The sequence below is a fragment of the Pleurodeles waltl genome, chromosome 1_1, assembly GCF_031143425.1.
Source record: "Pleurodeles waltl isolate 20211129_DDA chromosome 1_1, aPleWal1.hap1.20221129, whole genome shotgun sequence".
Lineage (NCBI taxonomy): Eukaryota > Metazoa > Chordata > Amphibia > Caudata > Salamandridae > Pleurodeles > Pleurodeles waltl.
In genome coordinates this window covers 269,184,383-269,206,562 of record NC_090436.1, presented here as the reverse complement: position 1 = coordinate 269,206,562, position 22,180 = coordinate 269,184,383, and positions in this window count along the sequence as shown.

The following is a 22,180-nucleotide window of genomic DNA, read 5'->3' as shown; positions in this document are numbered from 1 at the left end:
AGTGACCCTGCTGATCTGGTCATATTTGCCCAATGACCAGGGGCAGCATTCTCCTCACCAAGATTCCCACTCCTCTTGAGGAGGTGGTATGGCCCCCATGAGCGGCCATTTAATATCCCCAACGGTCCTGGCATGACACCTCTTAGCCTAACTTTGGCCATCCCACTGCATGTTTAACAGACCACACCTGGGGGATGCCGGGCCAACGCTGGGTGGGGTTCAGACTGTGAGAGTGAATGTCCTATGTGCCTCAGCTACGTTGACTGGATGTATGTATCTTGCCTGAACATAAACAACAACAAGAATCCAAAAACACCTCTTCAAACATGAATCCCCCTCCCTGTTACACTACACTGTGGAATCCAAACTCCCCAACTGTGCGGAGCGCCTGTTGTCCCAACTAAACAGACGCTAACTAGGAGGCGTAATTACCGCCTTCTGGCCCCCACACAATCCCCTACTGGAATGTCTTAACCAAGTTGGTTTCCCATATCCTCAGTCTCTACCTTGACCACAATGAACGATTTATGACAATTGAGGGCTGCTCCTAGCCGACCCACAAGATGCTACAGGTGCATCTCCAGTGCCACATTCTTAATCCCCCAGACCCCTCTCCTCTCCCCATGGGTCCCAAACCCCGTCCCTGGGTTCAGGGCGATGGCCTGGGCTATGGGAATTGTTTTTGCCCCGCGTCTCCAATTTGAGTGTATCACAATGCTCCGTGGCAATGACGCCACCTCAGTGCCTCTTAGGGAGATCACAGTGTCTTGACCTTCCATCCACCTGCCATCCATCCAGCCAATCCTGCCCACTTTCTGGGGTTGAAAAAAGTGAGGTTTGCCCATTGTCCAAGCTGCAATGAGAAAATCATTGAATACTTGAAGTCCCATTCCCTCAGAGCCTTCTCCACCCCGAGGAAACTGCAACGCAGCCTCTACTCCCGAATAGTGAAATCGGGGAAGAAGGGAACCCAAGCGTTAGCTATATGCAATAGAGGGGCACTACAAGCTGCTTGAAGAATCGCATCCTGGTCTCAAAAGTTGAAGAGTCTTGCTATGATGGGACGAGAAGGTGTGCTGGACTTCAGTGGTGCCCCTGGAATGCAGTGAGCTTGCTCCACCTAAATGAATTTGGAAATTCCACATGGTTGCAGCTGTTTCAGGATGAAATCCTCCACTAACAGGTCCATGGCCAGCCCCTCTGTCTTTCAGGCCCACCATCTTCTCTCTCAACTGTTCTGCTGTAGCTGCGTTCCACAACCTATGTCACATTCACGATGAGTGTATTTTTATACTGTTGTTCCTCATGTCAGCTATGAGTAGAGTAAATGCCACATTTAACCTTTCTGTGTTATTCTTCACACATACGATTTGCCAAGTGTCTGTAAATTGTTTGGACATTGCTTGACTTACATGCACATTCCTAACTGTATTGGGTGTGATACACCTAGGCATTCATGTGTATTAGTCCCTGTATGCCACTCTCTCTTGGTCAAACATGTGAGTGGCACTGAGAAGTAAGTTCTCAATACTCACGTGTGATATTGTCATTCAGACGTTACTTGGTTACCTAGCAGACACAAACCTTCCATTGTAGGTAATTGCTAGCCTTTCCCCACCTAGTCCATACAGCAGTCTTCCCATGTATTTCCAGGATTGCTACAGGCATATGCCAAGCCAACACACATGTGTGATATGTGTGTGACAATGTAAAATGTAGTTGTTACAGACTATGCCTACATTACAACCACACATTGATGTGGTAGTGCATTCTTTTAAATATATTTTTTTGTTCCTGGCTATGGTGCAGATTCAAGAAGAGTGGTGTTGCACCCAGTGCAGAACCACTTTTCTTTCATCCCTTAGTGCCCCCCTACCGCCACCATGTGTGTGCCATATTTAAAAGACGCCACATCATGGCGCAGGGTAGGGGGCAATAGCATCAGATGGCACATCATGGCACAGGGTAGGGGGCAATAGCATCAAGTTATTTAACGCTATTGGGCCTAACCCTGAACAGTACACAGGAGCCAATTGATACCAATGGTGTGCCCCCTTTCAACAGCTGCTCTGAGCAGGTGCTAAAAGTTGCAGCAAAATATAACACATTTGATTTTCTTAGATTCCACTGCACCATTTTGGCACCCCCCCCCCCTACTGGGTTTACGCCCTGTTTGCATACTTAATGGCTGCTGCTGGCATATTTTGGCATAAGGTGTTACAAAGTTGTTCAATGCATGTGTTGCGCCACTTTGTATTTCTTGTGTGTAGATTTTGGCATCGTTGGGCCACTTTAGTATAAGATATATGACGCTAATGTTGCATGAGGATATACTAGGCTTCCTTAAATCTGGGCCTATGTTCCAGCTGTTGTGGTCTAGTCATGCCCTCTGCGATATGGGCAAGTTATAAATGGCATGTGATGGTGAAAATGAGTACGCCATGAGCATTCTGAGTTTATGTAACTTTATTCAATTATTTACATGGTGAATCTTGGAGTACAGTGTCTATGTGAAAAAGTTGTGCACAATTTGTTCTCTTCTGCGTACTATAGCAGCAGAGTTTTGTTGTTCCCCCACCTCCTGTTGAACACCATTGTAGTCATCCTCCTCACTGGGAAAGTCTAACTGTTCATCCCAGGGGACATTGGTGCATAGACAAATGTTATGCAAAATAGCACACACAAAGATCATTTTGCAGACAAGGGGTGGTGCATATAACTGTCCTCTTGTTAGATGTAGGCACCTGAACCTTGATTAAAGGAGGCCAAATGTCCTCTCCATTTCTCCACCACGTTTCTGAACATTCTGTGGCCTTCATTGTAAGCCAGCTCTGTTGTAGGATTTCTAAAAGGTGTCATGACCCATGGCTGGATGCCGTAACCTTGGTCCGCTGCAAAGTAATGTGAGAACATGTGTCAATCATGCATATTTGTTATTTGCTAGGTGCCATGACATATATTTGTTCTGAGTGAAGTGGTGATTCAGACTTGCTTCTGATATTGTGTGTGTTCCTGTTTGGATGGATGGTTGCATTGGTATGTGGTGGTGCACTTTCCTACCATGGGTTGTGCCTCAGCCACCTGGTGATTGTAATTTAAATTCTGGTCTGACAATTCATCCATGCCAAATATGTGTGGCGTTGTCTACATTTTAGCCTGAGGGCCAAATTTAGGAGGACCTAGCACCTCTTTGCACCACATTAGCCTCATTTTGATTGACACTATTGTGGCCCAACAAGGCCTGAATCACATTGCCATTTATACATAGTAGCACTACCTATGCAGTGCAACACTTGGTGACCCTTTGCACCCATTATGTCTGTGCCAGGCATCATGTATGCAGGGGGCGTGTTCCCCTGTTAGGAGAAATGCAGAAATTGTGCAGAGGAATATAAGTGGTTGCATGTAGATACTTTTAACGTCTGCACAGAGCAGGTGTTAGTAGGGGGAACATAAATGCTTTAAATGGTCCCCTATGTACTGTGCAGGATTTGCACCATAAATTTGGCATTAATCCCAAACAGTCCATCTATGGCATCCATTATCTTGACACTATTGCACCTACTCTGTGTCATGGTGCACCGTATATTGAATACAGCACACACAGGTTGGAGATAGAGGGGTGCTAAGGGGTGCAAGTAAAGTGGTGCTGCTTTAGGTGCTGCACCACTTTTCTGACAAGTGATCCTCAGTGCCTTCACTTTAGACCTGCAAAGGAGTAATGTTATGGAAATGTGTACCTAGTTTGTGTGTTGTGTGCCATGTAAAAGGTGTAGCGCCCTATGTGTTGCATGTGAATCCCACCCCTTTGCCCGTGAAATACCCCCCTTGCACAAAGTGTTGTGGTTACCAATTCCTGGCTGGCATATGTACGCGCATGAGGTCCATGTGCCAAGTGTGGCACAGTTGTATGAGATGTATTGTGATGTATGCAAGAGTTTTCTGACAGCTGTGGGACAGGGCATGATGTTCTTTTCTGCACTGCACTGCCCTGCCCTGCGTCAGGAGTCCAGCCCTGCTATGTCTCATTACTGCTAAATCCTATGTCTCCTCATTCACATACATCTCTGGCCTCTTCCTGTACATTGTCAGTAGGTCAGCTACCACAGTTCACTGTTAGTAGCCTTGTATCAATGTAAGAAGATGTGCAATTTATGTATATGATTGTTGATGTGCTGTGAGGTGTCTATTCCTGCACATGATCTTTCATTGATAGCAATTTTGTATTTCAATTTGTGCTGTGCTATGCACCACACAAGGGAAAGTTGAGCACAATGAGTATGTGTGCAATGTTTTGCTGATATGTAGATAGTTATGGGACCACTCAGGTGGCAATTGATATTGGTACTGCTTGACATTTCTACAGCATGGTAAATGTGAAGCAATGCCGATATGTGAGTTGTTCGATGGTGGAATGGCCGATCCAATTCACATAGCTGAGCTATTCCTTGGTATGTGTTATGTGTGAAGGATCTTTGTTTTGTTGTCAACCTGTGGTCATATGTAGTGGTTTGAGCCCAGCTTTTCTATTCGAAGGGGACATTGCTCCACCCATCCATCATGTAATGTGTCAGTCAGGTGGTGCCAGGGACTTGTAGATATGGGCATATATGAGGGTGATGTGCATTGAATGAGGTGTAGTGTGGCATGTGGCATGTGGCATATGTGTTGTGGTCTATACATGTGTGTTTCCCTGTCCATATGTGTTTAGTGTGGTGCATGTATTGTTTGTACTGCAAGTCTGGTGTATTGTCTGTGTTATGATTTGTATGCTGTTTTACCTACATGTAGGCCATTGCCATATTGTCCATCCTGGAATCGTTGGTTGATAGTTGAGTGCCTGAAGATGTTAGCATCATGGACGCTGCCAGGATATTTTGCAAGGACGTTGGAGATTATTCCACGGTGGTCCACAATGGCCTGCACCTGGATAGAGTGTGTATGTTTGTGGTGCCTGTATAGGTGTTCAATTGCAGCAGGAGGGGCAAGTTGGACATGGGTGCAGTCCATTGCACCCAACTCATGCAGAAAGCCAGCTATTTGATAGAAATCATGCTTGGTCTCCTGCTGCAGTTGCTGGGTGTTGAGGAACCGGATGTGGTGGGCTGTGAGGCTGATGATGGCGTTCAGGACCTTCAGAAGGAAGGCAGAGTGGGATGGTTGGGAGATACCACCCACTTGTGAAGAAGTGGTCTGGGATGATCCTAAGGCCAGCATGTGGAGGACACCCAAGAGTTTGGTCATAGTTGGAATTGTTGAGTGACTTTCCACATTTGCTGTGATGTCTGTTGCAATGTGGCGGAGCAGTCGTACAAAGGACTCCCGCTTCAGACCGTAAAGCCTGATCAGCTCTTCTTCCCTCAGGGCAAGGATGGTTGCGCGCTAGCAAAATATCCTCTACCACCTTCTGCATTGCCTTTGTGGCTGTTGTGGTGGTGTTTGCGGTTGCTGCGATGGTGCTGGTAGCACTTGGCGTTGTCGCTGTTCTCTTTTCCTGGTGCCAAGCTGTAGCAGTAACATGTCAATGGTGTCCAGTGGCCTCATTTTCACACCTGATCTGAGGGAGGTGGTGCTCACAAAAAATGACACAGTCTGGAATTTTGCTCTAGCAACAGAATCTAAATATGGCACTGGGTTAGCGCTGCTTTTGCGTTAAAAAAAATGGTGCAAATGCTGCGCTAACTTTTCTTAAATCTGGGCCTAAATGCGTATACTTTTAACACCACAAATGTAGCTGGGCCCAGAAGTGGGTCTCATGCTTCTGTGCCATCAGAACCAAGTTGCATCAGACTGAAGAGGCCCAAGTAGGCTGGAACCGGTCTAAGTTGCTTGTGTTCTACTTCAGATAAGACCTGGCTTGGCCGTTCAGTCTGGACTGTTCCTACTGGATTGTGACCAAGCCTGATTTACGTATGACGAAATCTAATCTGAAGTGTCCTGGTCGGCAAAAAGTGATTGACTGGGATGTAGCCCAAGTAATTACCAGTGGCTAACATTTATTTAAACATTCCACCCATTTCTGTTTTTTTTTGTCATTGTGTGACTAATTAGGTCAGAGAAAAAATAAAAAAGCAAACTGCAGATTGAATAAAATACAAAGTGGGACAGTTAGAATGTTAACATTCTTCACTACACCAATCCAATAATTTGGCAAACATGACTCACTACTACTCTAATATGCATTAACCATTCATTTCTTCTGTGAAGATGTATTGCTTGATAAACACCAGAGAGCATTTACCCAAAGAACTTTACAATACATTTAGAAATTGGTCCAACGAATAAATGAAAACATTACAAATGAAATAAGCAGAATAAGAAAACCAGAAAAAAATATAGTTATGCATTTAGAGGTCCAAAACTTGCTTAGCTATATAAAATAAATCAGCAGTAAAAAAAGGCAAGTATAAAAAGAAGTTTTGATTACATATCCCAAACACCCGTACCTATCAAAGAAGGAAGTTTAGGGGAAAATTATGAAACATCGAAGGTGGAACTACTAACACCATCAACTTCTGCTGCTGCAGTTCAATGTTCCAAAGAAGAAGGGATGAAAAGACCTAGGGTAGTGGAGCTAACAAACCTCAACGTCAGCAAAGAGGAACACTTGAGTCACGTTCGGACAAGTGTGAAAAATGCTAAATTGAGCCCCAGAAGACCTCTGAGACACACCTAAGATGATCATAGGGAAGTGGAATATTTTGCTGTCCCATCCTCCACACCTTGCAGGCCCTCGGATGCTAAGGGGTGAACAAAAGCAGGAGAGGGCAAAAGGCATGGTGCTGTAAGCTAAAGTACCTAGGAACTAACCACATGTTCCCCCGGGACACATTTCAGTCAGCTGCAGGAACACCTCCAGCTTAATCACTACAATGGGCAAACCAAGGTTTTTGCCACTGCCACAGAAAGCAACCAACAGGGCCTTCCATCACCAACAATATGAATTTGGAAGCACCAGAAACATGCTTGTGACAGACCACCACATCATACACCATAGCTAGTGCATCAGGATCATGCTACCAATACCCAGAAAAAGAAATAACATGGCATGAGGGTTGAACAGCTGTGAGAAAGTAGCCTCTTCCTAGCATGGTTACCCCCATTTTTGGCCTGTCGGTCACTGTGTTTTGACTGTGTCACTGGGGTTCTGCTAGTCTGGAACACAGTGCTTATGGTTTGTGGCCTACTTGTCAGTATGTTTTACTGTTTTTGTCAGTATGCTTGACTATGTCACTGGGATTCTGCTATCCAGGAGCCCAGCGCTTATGCTCTCTCTGTTCCCAAATTTGTCACTACACACTGGTAACCCAGTATTTCATCTCAAATTGGCATACTGGTGCCCTCTTATAAGTCCCAGTATATAGTACCTAAGTACCCAGGGAATTGGGGTTCCAGCGGATCCCTATGGGCTGAGGCAACCCATAGGGAGCCCATACATAGGCTTCTACAGGACTGCCATTGCAGCCTGGTTGAAATGGTGCATGCACCATTTCACAGCTATATACACTGCACCAGGTCACTTATAAGTCACCTATAGATCAAGCCTTCCAACCCTGAAGGCTGGGTGCAAATTACCTGTGTGTGTGAGGGCACCCCTGCACAAGCAGAGGTCCCCCCACATCATCCAGGACCATTTTCCCAGATGCCGTGAGTGCAGGGACACCATTTTATGCGTGCACTGAACATAGGTCAATACCTATGTCCAGCTGCACAATGGTAACTCCGAATATGGCCATGTAAAGTGTCTAACAACTGGGAATTGTACCTAAATACTGATTTGAGTATTGGTTGCACAATTCCATGCACTCTGGGGGCTCCACAGTGGACCCCCAGTACTGCCATACCAACCTTCTGAGGTTTTCCAGGCAGCCCCAGCTGCTGCCACCTCACAGACAGGTTTCTGCTCTCCTGTTGCTTGAGCACCTCAAGCCCAGGAAAGCAGAACAAAGGATTTCCTTTGGGAGAGGGGTGTTACACCCTCTCCCTTTGGAAATAGGTGTTACAGGCATGGGAGGGGTAGCCTCCCAGAGACTCTGGAAATGCTTTGAAGGGCACAGATGGTGCTCTCCTTGCATAATCTAGTCTACACTGGTTCAGGGACCCCCAGCCCCTGCTGTGGTGTGAAACTGGACAAAGGAAATGGTCCCCCAGGGGTGGTGCTCTGAACTCCTCCAGCGGGTCCCTGGGTTCTGACATCTTGTTTTCAGGGTGGAACTCTGGGAGCATCTGAGTGGCCAGTGCCAGCAGGTGCCGTTAGAGCCCTCCCCTGATAGGTGCTTTCCTGTGTAGCTGACCAATCCCCCTTTCAGGGCTATTTAGGGTCTCTCCTCTGTATCCTTTACTTCATCTCCTATTGACGGAACCATAGCTGACCTCTCCAGGAACTCTACAGACTGCAACAAAGAAGCAAAGACGACTTCTTCAACCTTGTAACTTCAGCTCCTGCCAGCAACTGCAACAGTTTTCAGGTCATGCATCTTCTGAGGACTACCTGTCTTCAACCTGCACCAGAAAAACCAAAGGAATCTCACGTGGAGTGACAGAGTCACTTCCCTGCTTCAGCAGGCACCTCTCTACAGCGGTGACCTGATGCGTGGGTCCCCTCTCCAGACAATGAGTCTGGATCAAGCAAAACACGGGTGGTAGACTAAAATGACCCCGACAGTCCCACGGTGCAGCTGTGCAACTTTGGTGGGAGTAAGAGCTTGCCTCCCTGCTCAAGACAGTACCCCGTGCACCACGGGACTTGCAGTTGCCAAGGCTTGTGTGTGACCTTCCAAGAAGATCTTCGTGCACAGCACAGCTTCGGCCCCCAGCACACCTTCCTGTGATGCACAGCTTCCTGTGTGGTTCTCCGGCAGCGTGGGATCCCTTTGTGTTGTGCTGCGTGGGCCTCCATTTCAACCTTCTTTGTCCTCGTGCTGTGGGACTCCTGTGCACACTGCTTGGTCATCTGAGGGCTCTCTGAGTTGCTGAGAGGCCCCTCTGTCTCCCCCTCCTGGGTAGAGGCCACTAGATCCTTCCTGGTCCCAGGCAGTGCCATCTTCCACCAATCGCAAATTGTGCATGTGCCAAGGCTTGTTGGTGGAATCCAGCAATGCAAACCCGACTGCAATCATCCATCCGGCATGGGACATCTTCTGCAAAAACCAGGCATCTGTCTACTTGGGTGCATAACTGAATTTGTCTTCTCACCGGTGATTCTTCTTATGCACCTTCATCCGGGTTAGCAGGGCTCTTGTTCTCCCTGGACTATGGCCCTCATTATGACATTGGCGGTAAGTGCCGCTTACCACCATGCTGATTGCCACCAACATAAAGCGACTGCAACAGTATATCGCTACGCGTATTATGACCCACACGTAGAAATCCACCACTCTACAGACACACAGACAAGTTCACCACACCAAAGGTCAGTGATAAAATGGTGGTACCAAAACCCACACCATTACGCCAAGAGAAATACGCCCACAGCATTATGACCCACGAATCACCACGGCGGACATTCGACCACGGTAAACCATTGGCAGTACATACCGCCGCTCTAAAATACACACACACATACAAAACAACACCACATTGGTCAATACAAACTACACACACCTGACACACATACACACACCACACCCACACACATCACTATAAAACACACCCCCACAACCCTTTACCACTACAAACAATTTACAAAAGAGAGAGAGACAGGTGGATGGGGTCCTACCCCAGTACTGTTTACTTTATGGTCCTCCAGACCAACAGGTGAGTACAGTGTGAGCACGATGCATGGGGCATGAATGCATGGAGTGCTGTGTGTGTAAGCCTCATGTAAGGGGGGGTTGCTGAGGGGTGCTGCAGGTATGGTGGTCAATGTCCGTGCGTAAGGGGATGGGAGAGATATGGTGGGCCATGAGTGTAACAAGCCATACAGTATGACTAATATCTTTTTCTATGTATCTTTTTGCATGCCAGCGCCCATCAGAAAAAGGGTATTTGGCGTGCCATCGCCAAGGACGTGCGGACCCTGGGGGTCTTTGACACGCAGAGCACCCACTGTCGCAAACGGTGGGAGGACCTGCGCCGCTGGGCAAGGAAGACGGCAGAGGCCCAGCTGGGGATGGCCACCCAACGAGAAAGGGATGCCCGTCGTACCCTGACCCTCCCTGATGTTCTGCATCCTGGGGGTGGCCTATCCAGAGTTGGATGGATGCTTGAAGGCATCACAGCAGCCACAAGGGGGTGAGTACAGTTTCAGAATCAGAAAATTGTGCGTGTTGAGGTGTTATCTGGGTGGGGGATGTGGGTCTGTAGGTGCCCATAGGCCAGGACGAACATGGCATGGTAGGTTCCATGATGGGCAGGGTCTGATGCACTCCAACCCCAAATATGCTAGTGGGCATCTTCTACTGAGCAGGGTCCTGTGGGTTTCAGCTGTGCTGCTATTGGCGTTATGTACTCCATGGCCTGGTGACTAGCATTGTAACTGGTAGTGCATGGCCTAGTGCATAGGGCTGTTCCCTGTGTGTTGTGTACACCAACGGTGGTGTTGTTGCTGGCATTGACCAAGTGTATCCTGTGTCTCTCCCCCCCTTTTTGTTTTGTCACCCTGTCCTTGTGTGCAATAGCATCATCTGGAGGAGGAGCAGAGGCACCGGTGACGGAGGGAGCTGCATCCCACATGGCCCATGAGGCCAAATCCACCACCGGTGAGGCCACCAGTAGGACGGAGGGTGATGGGAGCACCATGGCGGAGACTGGAGGGGACAGTTCGGACAACGACACCTCCTACGATGGAAGCTCCCTGGTGGTGGCGGACACCTCTGTGGCCACCCCAACTACAGGTACAGCTGTCACCCCCGTACCAGCACCGCCCTCCTAGCAGCCCCTCAGCGTGTTTCCCGTGCCCGCTCACCCAGGAGGATGGGCATCTCCTTCGCCCCAGGAACCTCAGGCCCTGCCCCAGTCAGCCCTGCTGCCCTGAGTGAGGAGTCTATTGACCTCCTGCGATCCATCTCTGTTGGGCAGTCAACCATAGTGAATGCCATCCAGGGTCTGGCAGGGCATTTGCAATAAACAAATACATCCCTGGAGGGCATTCACTCTGGTGTGGCTGCCCAACAGAGATCATTCCAGGTTCTGGCCAACTCCCTGATAGCAGCCATTGTCCCTGTCTATAGCCTCCCCCCTCCAACTTCCTCTTCCCAGTCCCATTCCCCTCAACCCCAGCCTATCCCAAGCACACCTTCAGACCAGCATGCACCCAAATCAACACACAGAAGTGGCTCAGGCAAACATAAGCACCACACTTCATCCCACAGGCACTCACACAAGCACCATCAAGATGCAGACACACCAACATCCACTGCCTCCACTGTGTCCCCCTCCTCCTCCTCGTCCACCTCCCTCCCAGTAGCGTTTCCACTCACACCTGCATGCACTACATCCTCATCCACTACCTCCATCACCATCACACCTATCACTACACCCCCCTCACAGGCAGTCACCACCCCACATCCATACACATGTCCCCTGTGTCCTCTCCCACTGTTTCTGTGCCCCCTTCTCCCAAAGTACACAAATGCAAGCACTCAGACACCCAACAGCCATCCACCTCACGACAACATCCAGCCCATGCACCTGCACACAAACACAGCAGACAGACACCTCCTACCACCACTCCCTCTTCCTCCACTCCCAAACCTTCACCCTCCTCCAGCCACAGTGTCCCTAAACAGCTTTTCCTTTACACCCTTGACCTATTCCCTCCCCCCGTCCTTCACTTCGGGCCAGGGTGGTCAGGACCCAGCCTAGCACCACAGCCACCCAGTCTACGGCCACTGTCATTTCTGCAGCCACTGCAGGTGTGAGAGGCTCCGTGAAGACACCCGTCCACACAGCTAGTGTGCCTGCACCGGCTGCCAAGAGCAAAAAGGGATCACCAGCTGGCAAATCCAAAAAGGGAGCACCAGCTGGCAGAAGCAAGGAGGCACCACCAGCTGCTAAGGGCAGGAAGGGAACACCAGCTGCCAAGGGCAATGACAAAGGCACAGATGCCGCAGCAGTAAGGATATGGAGCCTGGTGCTCGAGCAGCACTGAGCAAACAACATCAGCCATGGCACTTCAGCCGTCCGAGGCTGCAGGAGAAGGGCTGGAGCCTCCAACCACCACAGGCAGCACCACCGCCAGCACCGCCACCTGCACCGCCCCCAGCACCATTGCCAGGACCACTGCCAGCAGCAGCAGCCCCAGTGGGCAGCTGTCCGAGGCTGTGGGGGAAGGGCCGGAGCCTCCTCCCACCACAGGCAGCACCGCCACCAGCACCACTGCTAGCAGCAGCAGCAGCAGCCCCAGTGGGCAGCAGTCCAAGGCTGCGGGGGAAGGGCTGGAGCCTCCCCCCACCACTGGCAGCACCGCCACCAGCACCGCCACCTGCACTGCCACCAGCAACACTGCCAGCACCACTGGCAGCAGCAGCAGCCTCAGTGGGCAGCTGTCCGAGGCTGTGGGGGAAGGGCTGGAGCCTCCCCCCATCACAGGCAGCACTGCCACCAGCACCGCCGGCAACACCGCCACCTGCACCACTGCCAGCAGCAGCAGCCCCAGTGGGCAGCCGTCCAAGGCTGCGGGGGAAAGGTTGGAGCCTCCCTCCACCACTGGCAGTACCGCCGCCAGCCCCGCCACTGCCACCACTGAGCAGCCGTCACTAAGGGCGAGCAGTGTGTAGTCGTGCCTCCATGGGCTGTTGTGCATCCTGGCCCCTGCAAAAACAATAGGTGTGACACCAGGTGAGAGACTGTGACCTTGTACCCTCCAAGATCTGTATTAAAGGGCACAAGGTTCCCTCCAGAACCAGTGGAAGAAGGCATCCACTCACCCCCTCCTTGCCAGGATGTAGCTTACTGGGCACAAGGCCCCCTCCAGAACCAGTGGAAGAAGGCATCCACTCACCCTCTCCTTGCCAGGATGAAGCACACTGGACACAAAGCCCCCTCTAGAACCAGTGGAGAAGCCATCCACTAGAGAGACTGTGGCCTTGCACTCCCCAGGACCAAGCAGTGGGCAAACCACCCACTTTAGAGACTGTGGCCTTGACCTCCCCAGGACCAAGCAGTGGGCAGACCACCCACTTGAGAGAGGGTGGCTTTGAACTCCCCAGGGCATCGCAGAGGGCATGTAGCCCCCTCCAGGAGCAGTGGCATTGTACCATTTTCCGTCTGAGGTGCCCCCCTTCCCCTTCCCCCTGAGGTGCATGTCTATTTTCGACCTGATGCCCCAGAAGTGTTCTCTCCGTATTGAGGCAGGAGTTAAGTGGGGCTTGGCCTATGTGATATGGCCCTGTGGTCCACGGACATATTGGACTGGGCAGTGTCCCTCCATTTGTATATATTTTAGATACTGTTTTGTGCTTTGAGGACGTATTTCTAGAAATGTATATTATTACACTGACCTTACTCCCTTACTTTTCTCCTTGTGTTATTCCTGAGGGGTACGGGGTGGATATGTAATGTTGTTGCATCTGTTTGTGTGTATGGTGTTGGGGGTGGGGGTGGGGCGTGTTGCGTGTTGCGTGTGTCACTCTCTTTTTCCCTCCCTTCCTCCCTTGTGTGCTAGGTGCGGTTGTCACCGTGGTCGACTTTGCCGCCGTTCGTGTTCCTGGTGCAGGAGGAGGTAAACCAGCATGGGTAACACCTGTAATTCGGGCTCCATGGCGTCGTGGTTCTTCCTTGAGTGTCCAGAGGTGAGTCGTTTCCCTTTTGTGTAGTGTTTCCTCCATGCTTTTGATGGCGTAGGTACTGCCCCGGAAAAGCTGGCAGATAGGCTTGTTGTAATAGGCTGGGCGGTACATTGTCTTCCGCCTGGCTGTTGGCGGTTACCGCCACAGTGCTTGTTGCTACTGCCGAGGCGGTCGGTGTATTAAAGTGGCTGTCTGTGTGAGCAGTTTCCCCTGTGGTCATAATTCTATTTTTTATTACTGCCGGCTTGTTGGCGGTATTACCACCGCTTTATCACCGACCGCCAGGGTTGTAATGAAGGCCCATGTCTTCCTCTGAGGTCACTCCTGGAGTCATAGGAACTCCCTTTGAGAACTTGACTTTCAAAGTTTTAAGGGGGCTTTGCTCAGAGAAAAGCCTAGAGGTATGGAAGAACCCCAACAAGAATTTCCTTTTAAGTCTCCTTCTCCAGGATGACCAGGAGCAGTCTGGTAACCAGAAGAAGGAGAGGGAGGGAGATTCTAACCCTTTAGAATCGGGGAGCAGCTTGAGGATTCAGGGAATCCCACAATCTTCCCCCTAGCAAACCATCTAGTGTAGCTGGCAGTGGGAGGGGTTCACGCACAGGTAAGGCCCCCTTCACACCTAGAGGCTAGGTCACTAGGGTTACCAAAGCTAGGGAAAGATCTGCCTCTGCACATTCTCATGTCATCTCAGTCTCTGAGGGGTCCCACACATCCAATCCAGAGGATGACTCCCTAGACAGGGAACTCAGAAAGCTGAGATTGGAGGAGGCTAGACTGAGGTTAAAACAGCAACAGCTGGCAATAGATAGTGAAGCCTTAGCTGTGGAAAGGGAAAGGCAGGGGTTGGGGTTAGTTCCCCATGGTGGCAGCAGCAACAACACTTTCAGCAGTTATGGGGTCAGGTAGGACACCATTGACTCAAGAAACTTACACAAAATGTTCCCCCATACTGTCGCCTAGGCTCTCATTATTCTAATGAGACTACTGAATTTGGGTGGCAGAATCACTTACACTGTGGGGGACTGAGTCTGAACCCACTACAGGTGACACCTGTCAGCCTTATCCGGGTTTTGCTCCGGCTAACTAGCAGTATCTCATCTCCACCCAAGAGCAGGGATGTTTGGGCAGCCGAGTGCATGACGCAATTGATTCCTCAGGGAAATCGTGGTCACTCAGATCGCATCCGTTTCTCTCAGTTACATTAATCTCACATATACAAGGACAATCAGAGGCAGTATATATTTCAATAAGCTTTTAATGAAGCAACTGCATCTTAGATAATAAAGCATGTACTGCAATAACTAGGACGATGAAGCATGACAGGATTAAAATTGTGACAAGGAGAGTAAAGCATAAAAATAACGCTACTGTATTGTTACAAGAATCATAAAAAAAATTCCTACCTAGGCTATGTTAGAGCACAGCATGTTAAGCTCTAGTTCTGCCCTTCAGGTTCCCCTGGGAAGACATCATCCCTCATACCTGAGCAAGAGGCCTGTAGTCTACATAGGCAGCTGTAGCAAAGCACTCAGCAGTTAGCATACAGTTGTGGTCATCTGGCTGGAATCTCCCTGTAATGTACATAGGTCAAAGTAGTGTTTTTATAATAAAACAGCTGATGTTCCAAGAAAGAATCCCTACGTAAGAGTGTGTATGTTTCTATGAACATTAGAGACAAAGCGTTACCACGTTTGCCGGCTACCTATCTCACTGCAGCCTTGAGAAAAGCACAGAGTGAAAGAAATGTCTTTTTTAAGAACACAGTGCTGGCCTAGGCAAAAAAACAGCTAGATAGAGAAAATAAAACAAGACCGCAAATGTGGCTTTTGTTAAAATAATAAAACAAAGCTGAATAAAATATGTCTAGGTTAAAGTTTACAGTGGCAGGCCTAGTTTGCTAAAATAACGTGTATGGAGTTATAACTAAAATCGCTACACAACAATACAAGGTGGGGGATGATATCCAAACGTGGTTTGCTGCACTTGAGATGGCCTGTAAAGTTCACAGGGTCACTCATAGGCAGTGGGATGCTATTCTTTAGATCTCCTTCTCTGATAAACAGAGGGATACACTCCTCACTGTTAGGGAGGAGGATTCAGACAATTATGACATTCTTAAACATGCACTCATAGATTGTTTGGGCTCACCATAGAGCAATACAGAATAGAGTTCAGGGAAATCAAGAAATAATCCTCACAGAATTGGGTTGACTTTGTGGACTGTTCTGTCAAGGCTTTAGAAGATTGGTTACATGGCAGCAAAGTGTCTGAATATGAGGGTCTATATAATCTGATTTTGAGAGAGCATTTTTTGATTAGTTGTGTGTCTGATTTGTTACACCAGTACATAGTAGACTCAGATCTGACCTCTCCCCAAGAATTGGGAAAGAAGGCAGACAAATGGGTCAGAACCAGGGTGAGCAGAAAAGCTCAAATAGGGGTGACAAAGAAAAGAAGAAAGATGGTGAAAAATCTCAAGATAAGCACGGGGACAAACATAAACATAAAGATGCCTCTTCAGGTCCACAACACTCTTTTGGGAATGGGGATAAAACTTCTTCTTCTTCCTCTTCTACACACAATACAAAGCTTTGGTGCTATGTGCGCAGGGGTAAAGGCCATAGGCCAGGGGATAAGTCTCGTCCAGGTAAACCACCTGAGCCTACCACTACTAATACATCCATTTCAACTTCTAGTGCCCCTACTAGTAGTAGTAATAGTGGTGGTACTACTGGCAATAGTCAAATTAAAGGTGTGGTTAGGTTCACTTTTGGGTCCATCATAGGAATTGGGGTAGGTGTAGAAACCCCAAAGACAGTTTCAGTCTCACCTGGTGGCATTGGCCTTGCCACCTTGGCTGCTTGTCCCATTAGGATGGATACGTACAAGCAGTCAATTGAAATAAATGGTGTTGAGGCCCAGGCCTACAGGGACACAGGTATCAGTATCGCTTTGGTGACTGAAAACTTGGTGTCACCTGCACAACACCTCCTTGGACAGAAGTACCAGGTTACTGATGTCAACAACGGCACTCAGGCCCTCATTACAACCCTGGCGGTTAATGCCACCGACCGCAATACTGACGGCTGCCAAGATACTGTGACTGCGGTGGTATACCGTTACGGGTATTATGACCCACACAGAGAAATCCGCCACTATACAGACACCGGCACAAGTCCGCCAGCCCAAAGGTCAGTGATAAAATGGCGGTACCAAAACCCACACCGTTACGCCAACAGAAATACACCCACAGCATCAGGACCCATGAATCACCACGGCAGTCTTTCAACCACGGTAAACCATTGGTGGTACACACCGCCGTGCTCAAAATACACACACACACACTAACAAAACCACACCACATTGGACTATTCAAAATACACACGCCTGACACACATACACACACCACACCCACACACCCAATCCAATATAAAACACACGCCCACAATACCCACAATCCCTGACAATAAAAAAAAATGTTGCCAACTGACAGAGAGACAAGCCAGGAGCACCCACTCAATCTGAGCCACATAACACCATCACCCATACACCATCCACGCACCTCACAGCACACACCCCAACACATCACCCCACACACCCTCACACATACCACTCACACTACACCCATGGCACCACAAAGACACCCCAGGTTTTCAGAGGAGGAGCTAAGGGTCATGGTGGTGGAAATCATCCGGGTAGAGCCACAGCTATTCGGATCACAGGTGCAGCAGACATCCATTGCAAGGAAGATGGAGCTATGGCGGAGAGTCTTGGACAGGGTCAACGCCATGGGACAGCACCCCAGAACAAGGGATGACATCAGGAAGAGATGGAACGACCTATGAGGGAAGGTGCTTTCTGTGGTTGCAAGACACCAGGTAGCAGTACAGAGGACTGGCGGTGGACCCCCACCTACTCCCCCACAACTAACAACATGGGAGGAGCAAGTCTTGGCGATCATGCATCCTGAGGGCCTCGCAGGAGTAGCAGGAGGACTTGACTCTGGTAAGTCAACTTTTTACTACTTTATCCCCCCCACCCTTCCTGCATGCCATCACAATACCCCACCCCTACCCTCACCCCCATCGCTCCACCACCTCACATATACCCCACCATCACAACCCACCCATACCAATATCAAGCCCTGCATGCAACAACAATGCATGGACACCCATCACAGACCTGCATGGACAGCCATCACCACAGCATGCACACTAGTGACCATCACTTAGCCAACTGAATCACAACTCACACAAGCCAAAGTTGCCTTGCCAATAACAACCATAGAGGGAAACATACCCATGCACAAGATGGCACATGCAGTAACAATAACACTGCATTTACATCCCCACAGGACCCCCACTCAACGTCACCGGAGAGGAGGTGCCACCAACATCCAGTCCCCCCCAAGAAGAGGCCCACAGTGATGACAGCAGCTTTGCGTGCCTGGATCACGATGACCAACCTGGCACTTCAGGGACCTCTGGACAGTCGGTTACCCTGCCACACTCCCAACCCTCGACAGAGGCTTCCCCCTCAGGAGCATACCACCATTCCCAGGACACCTTGTGCCAGACACTGTACAAGTTGCAGGAGACCCAGCGGATGCAGGAGGGACAGTACCATGGGATCAGGGAGGACCTCAAACACATCCACAGCATCCTGGTCACCATAGCAGGGGTGCTGGCTGACATGGCCAACACCATGAGGGAAGCAGTGTCACACCAACGGGCCTCTGACACTAGCCACGTCGAAGAACAGCCCTCCACCTCCGCCGGCGCTAGTGAACAGGAGGCCCCGCCACAGGACCAACAGGCCACCAGCACCCCACCCCCTGCAGAAGGAGAACTACCCTGCAAACGGTCCCTGCGATCCAGGCAGAAGCCAGAGAACATTGCTAAGACCCCCCGCAGGAAATAAGACTCTCCTGAATGTCATCCTTCTGTCCCACTCTGTCACCCTGTCCACCTTGTACTGCCATTGCTCCCCTTCCTATGCCCCCTTGGACAATGCATCTGTGATACAAATAGACTGGACTCTATCCTGGACATTCCTCCACCATGACCCCAGCCCATTGCACATCCCCCTCTACTTATTAGCACTTAAATAAACACCCTTGGAACAAATACAAGTATGGAGTTGGTTAAATGATTGAAATATGTATTAGTTTAACAAGCTGTAAACAACTGTACAGTCATGTATACATAGGTATGACCTGTAGTGGGCAGCAGGGAACACACCAGGACACAGAGTGGGGCACAGAGATCTGAAAATAGAGATGCTAATGGGTACAGTAAGTGGCCATACAATATGGAAAATCAGGCTGCCATGTACAATGTCCAACACAAAACTGCAACGGAAAGTAAAGTTACAGTGTCTTACCTGTGTGTCACTGGAAGTACTGTTGAATGAGTGAACATCTGTTGTCCACATCTTCTTCCTCTGCCTCATCTTCCTCACTGTCCACAGGCTCCACCGCTGCCGCAAGACCTCCCCCAGCCTCATCTTCCTGCAGAAAAGGTGCCTGGCGTCTCAAGGCCAGGTTGTGCAACATGCAACATGCAACGATGATCTGGCACACCTTCTTGGGTGAGTAGTACAGGGATCCACCTGTCAGATGTAGGCACTGGAACCTGGCCTTTGGGAGGCCAAAGGTTCTTTCAATTATCCTCCTTGTTCGCCCATGTGCCTCATTGTAACGTACCTCTGCCCTTGTCCTGGCATTCCTCACTGGGGTCAGTAGCCATGAGAGGTTGGGGTAACCAGAGTCACCTGCAAATATTTGAGGGATACCTGTTAGACAGACACTCACCCTTAGGGACAACCCCATACACATCTACCTACATCAACTGGGTGGGGACCATGGGCTCACCTATTAGCCACACCCGGTGCCTCTGGAGTTGATACATCACATATGGAATGCTGCTATTCCTCAAGATGAAGGCATCATGGACAGAGCTAGGATACTTGGCATTGACATGGGAGATGTACTGGTCCGCCAAACACACCATCTGCACATTCAGAGAGTGATAGCTTTTTCTATTCCTGAACACTTGTTCATTCCTCCGGGAGGGCGGAAAAATGCTACATGTGTACCATCAATGGCACCAATGATGTTGGGGATATGTCCCAGGGCATAGAAGTCAGCTTTCACTGTGGCCAAATCCTCCACCTGGGGGAATACGATGTAGCTGTGCATGTGTTTCAGCAGGGCAGACAACACTCTGGTCAACATGTTGTAGAATAAAAGGCTGTGACATCCCTGATGCCATGGCCACTGTCGCTTGGAATGAACCACTGGCCAGGAAATGGAGCACTGACAGGACCTGCAGAAGAGCGGGGATACCTGTGGGCTGGCGAATAGCTGAAATCAGGTCTGGATCCAATTGGGCACACAGTTCTTGGATTGTGGCCCTATCAAGTCTGTAGGTGAGGATAATGTGTCTGTCCTCCATTGTCGCCAGGTCCACCAGGGGTCTATACATGGGAGGATGTCTCCATCTCATATTCATCCTCAGCGGTTGAAGTCTAGGGAGAAAAATGGTGAGCAGAGGGTCATATTCACACATCTGCTGAAATAATGATGCATTTCTTCCTTTACAGAAACAGTATGTGAATTTGAGAGTGAGTTGATGTGCCAATGTATGCTGTGACGCAGTTAGGTGCCATGCCTGTGCCCCCCTGAAATGGCAGCTGCCTGACCTCTGATGAGAGACAAGTGGAAATGAGGTAATTCCGCTGATGTTGTGCGTGGTAGCGGTCGGCGGTCGATGACCGCCGCGCAACTTCGCATTAGTTAACATTAGGCCCTATGGGTTCCAGGAGCCAATGGTGATGTACGCCGGTGGTGACGGTACGCACCGCTGCAGACGTGACAGCCATTTTCTATCTGTTCACTCATCCTACCTGATCTTCGACAGGAGAGGACCTACACTGCAAGTGCTGCTGTGACCTGTGTCTGGAAGCGACAATGGCTCAAGTGTCTGGGGAAAGGGCCCCTGCTTTCACTTCAGAGGAGGTGGAGAGACTGGTGGATGGGGTCCTACCCCAGTACATTTGACTCTATGGTCCTCCAGTCCACGTCCGCTGTGGTTTCTGCAGCTGTCAGAGGCTCTAAGGGGGCACCCGTCAGCCCAGCCAGTGTGCCACCAACCGCTGCCAAGGTCAAGAAGGTTCTGCCACCTGGCAAGGGCAAGAAGGGGACAGCATCCAGTAACGAGAAGGAGCACAACCACCCAGCAAGGCCACGTCAAAGATTCCAGCTGCTGACCCAAGGAGGCACCACCATCTGACAAGGGCAGGAAAGGGCACAGAACACCAGCCAAGGCACTTCAGCCATCCGGCCTGCAGATGAAGGCCTGGTGGCTACCAGCACAATGGCCAGCACCGCCACCTGACCGCGGTCAGCACCGCCACCTGCTCCGCCGCAAGCAGCTCCGCAAGCACCGCCACCTGCACCGCTGAAAGTAGCACCTTGGGCAGCAGCCCCAGTGGGAAGCCATCCGAGGCTGTAGGGGAAGGGCTGGAGCCTCCCCCCACCACTGGCAGCACCGCGGCCAGCACCGCCGCAAGCACCGCTGCAAGCACCGCCGCAAGCACCGCAACTCGCACCACTGAAAGTAGCACCACGGGCAGCAGCCCCAGTGGGCAGCCGTCAAGGCTGCAGGGGAAGGGCTGGAGTCCACTGGCAGCACCCCCACCAGCACTGGCACTACCACCACTGTGCAGCCATAGCTGCCTGCGGATGGACTGTAGTCCTGCCTCCTTGCAAATCTCGTGGCTCTGACACCCAGGTGAGGTACTGTGTCCTGGCACCACTCCCCAAGTGCTGCATCACTGGGCACACAGCCCCCTCCAGAACCAGTGGAAGAAGGCATCCACTCACCCTATCCTTGGCAGGATGAAGCACACTGGGCACAAAGCCCCCTCCAGAACCAGTGGAAGAAGGCATCCACTCACTCTATCCTTGGCAGGATGAAGCACACTGGGCACAAAGCCCCCTCCAGAACCAGTGGAAGAAGACATCCACTCACCCTATCCTTGGCAGGATAAAGTACACTGGGCACAACGCCCTCTCCAGAACCAGTGGAGAAGCCACCCACTTGAGAGACTGTGGCCTTGCACTCCCCATGACCAAGCAGTGGGCAAACCACCCACTAGAGAGACTGTGGCTTTGCACTCCCCTGGACCAAGCAGTGCGCAAACCACCCACGTGTGGGACTGTGGCTTTGCACTCCCCATGACCAAGCAGTGGGCAAACCACAAACTAGAGAGACTGTGGCTTTGCACTCCTCAGGACCAAGCAGTGGGCAAACCACCCACTTGAGAGACTGTGGCTTTGCACTCCCCAGGACCAAGCAGTGGGCAAACCACCCACTAGAAAGACTGTGGCTTTGCACTCCACAGGACCAAGCAGTGGGCAAACCAGCCTCTTGAGAGACTGTGGT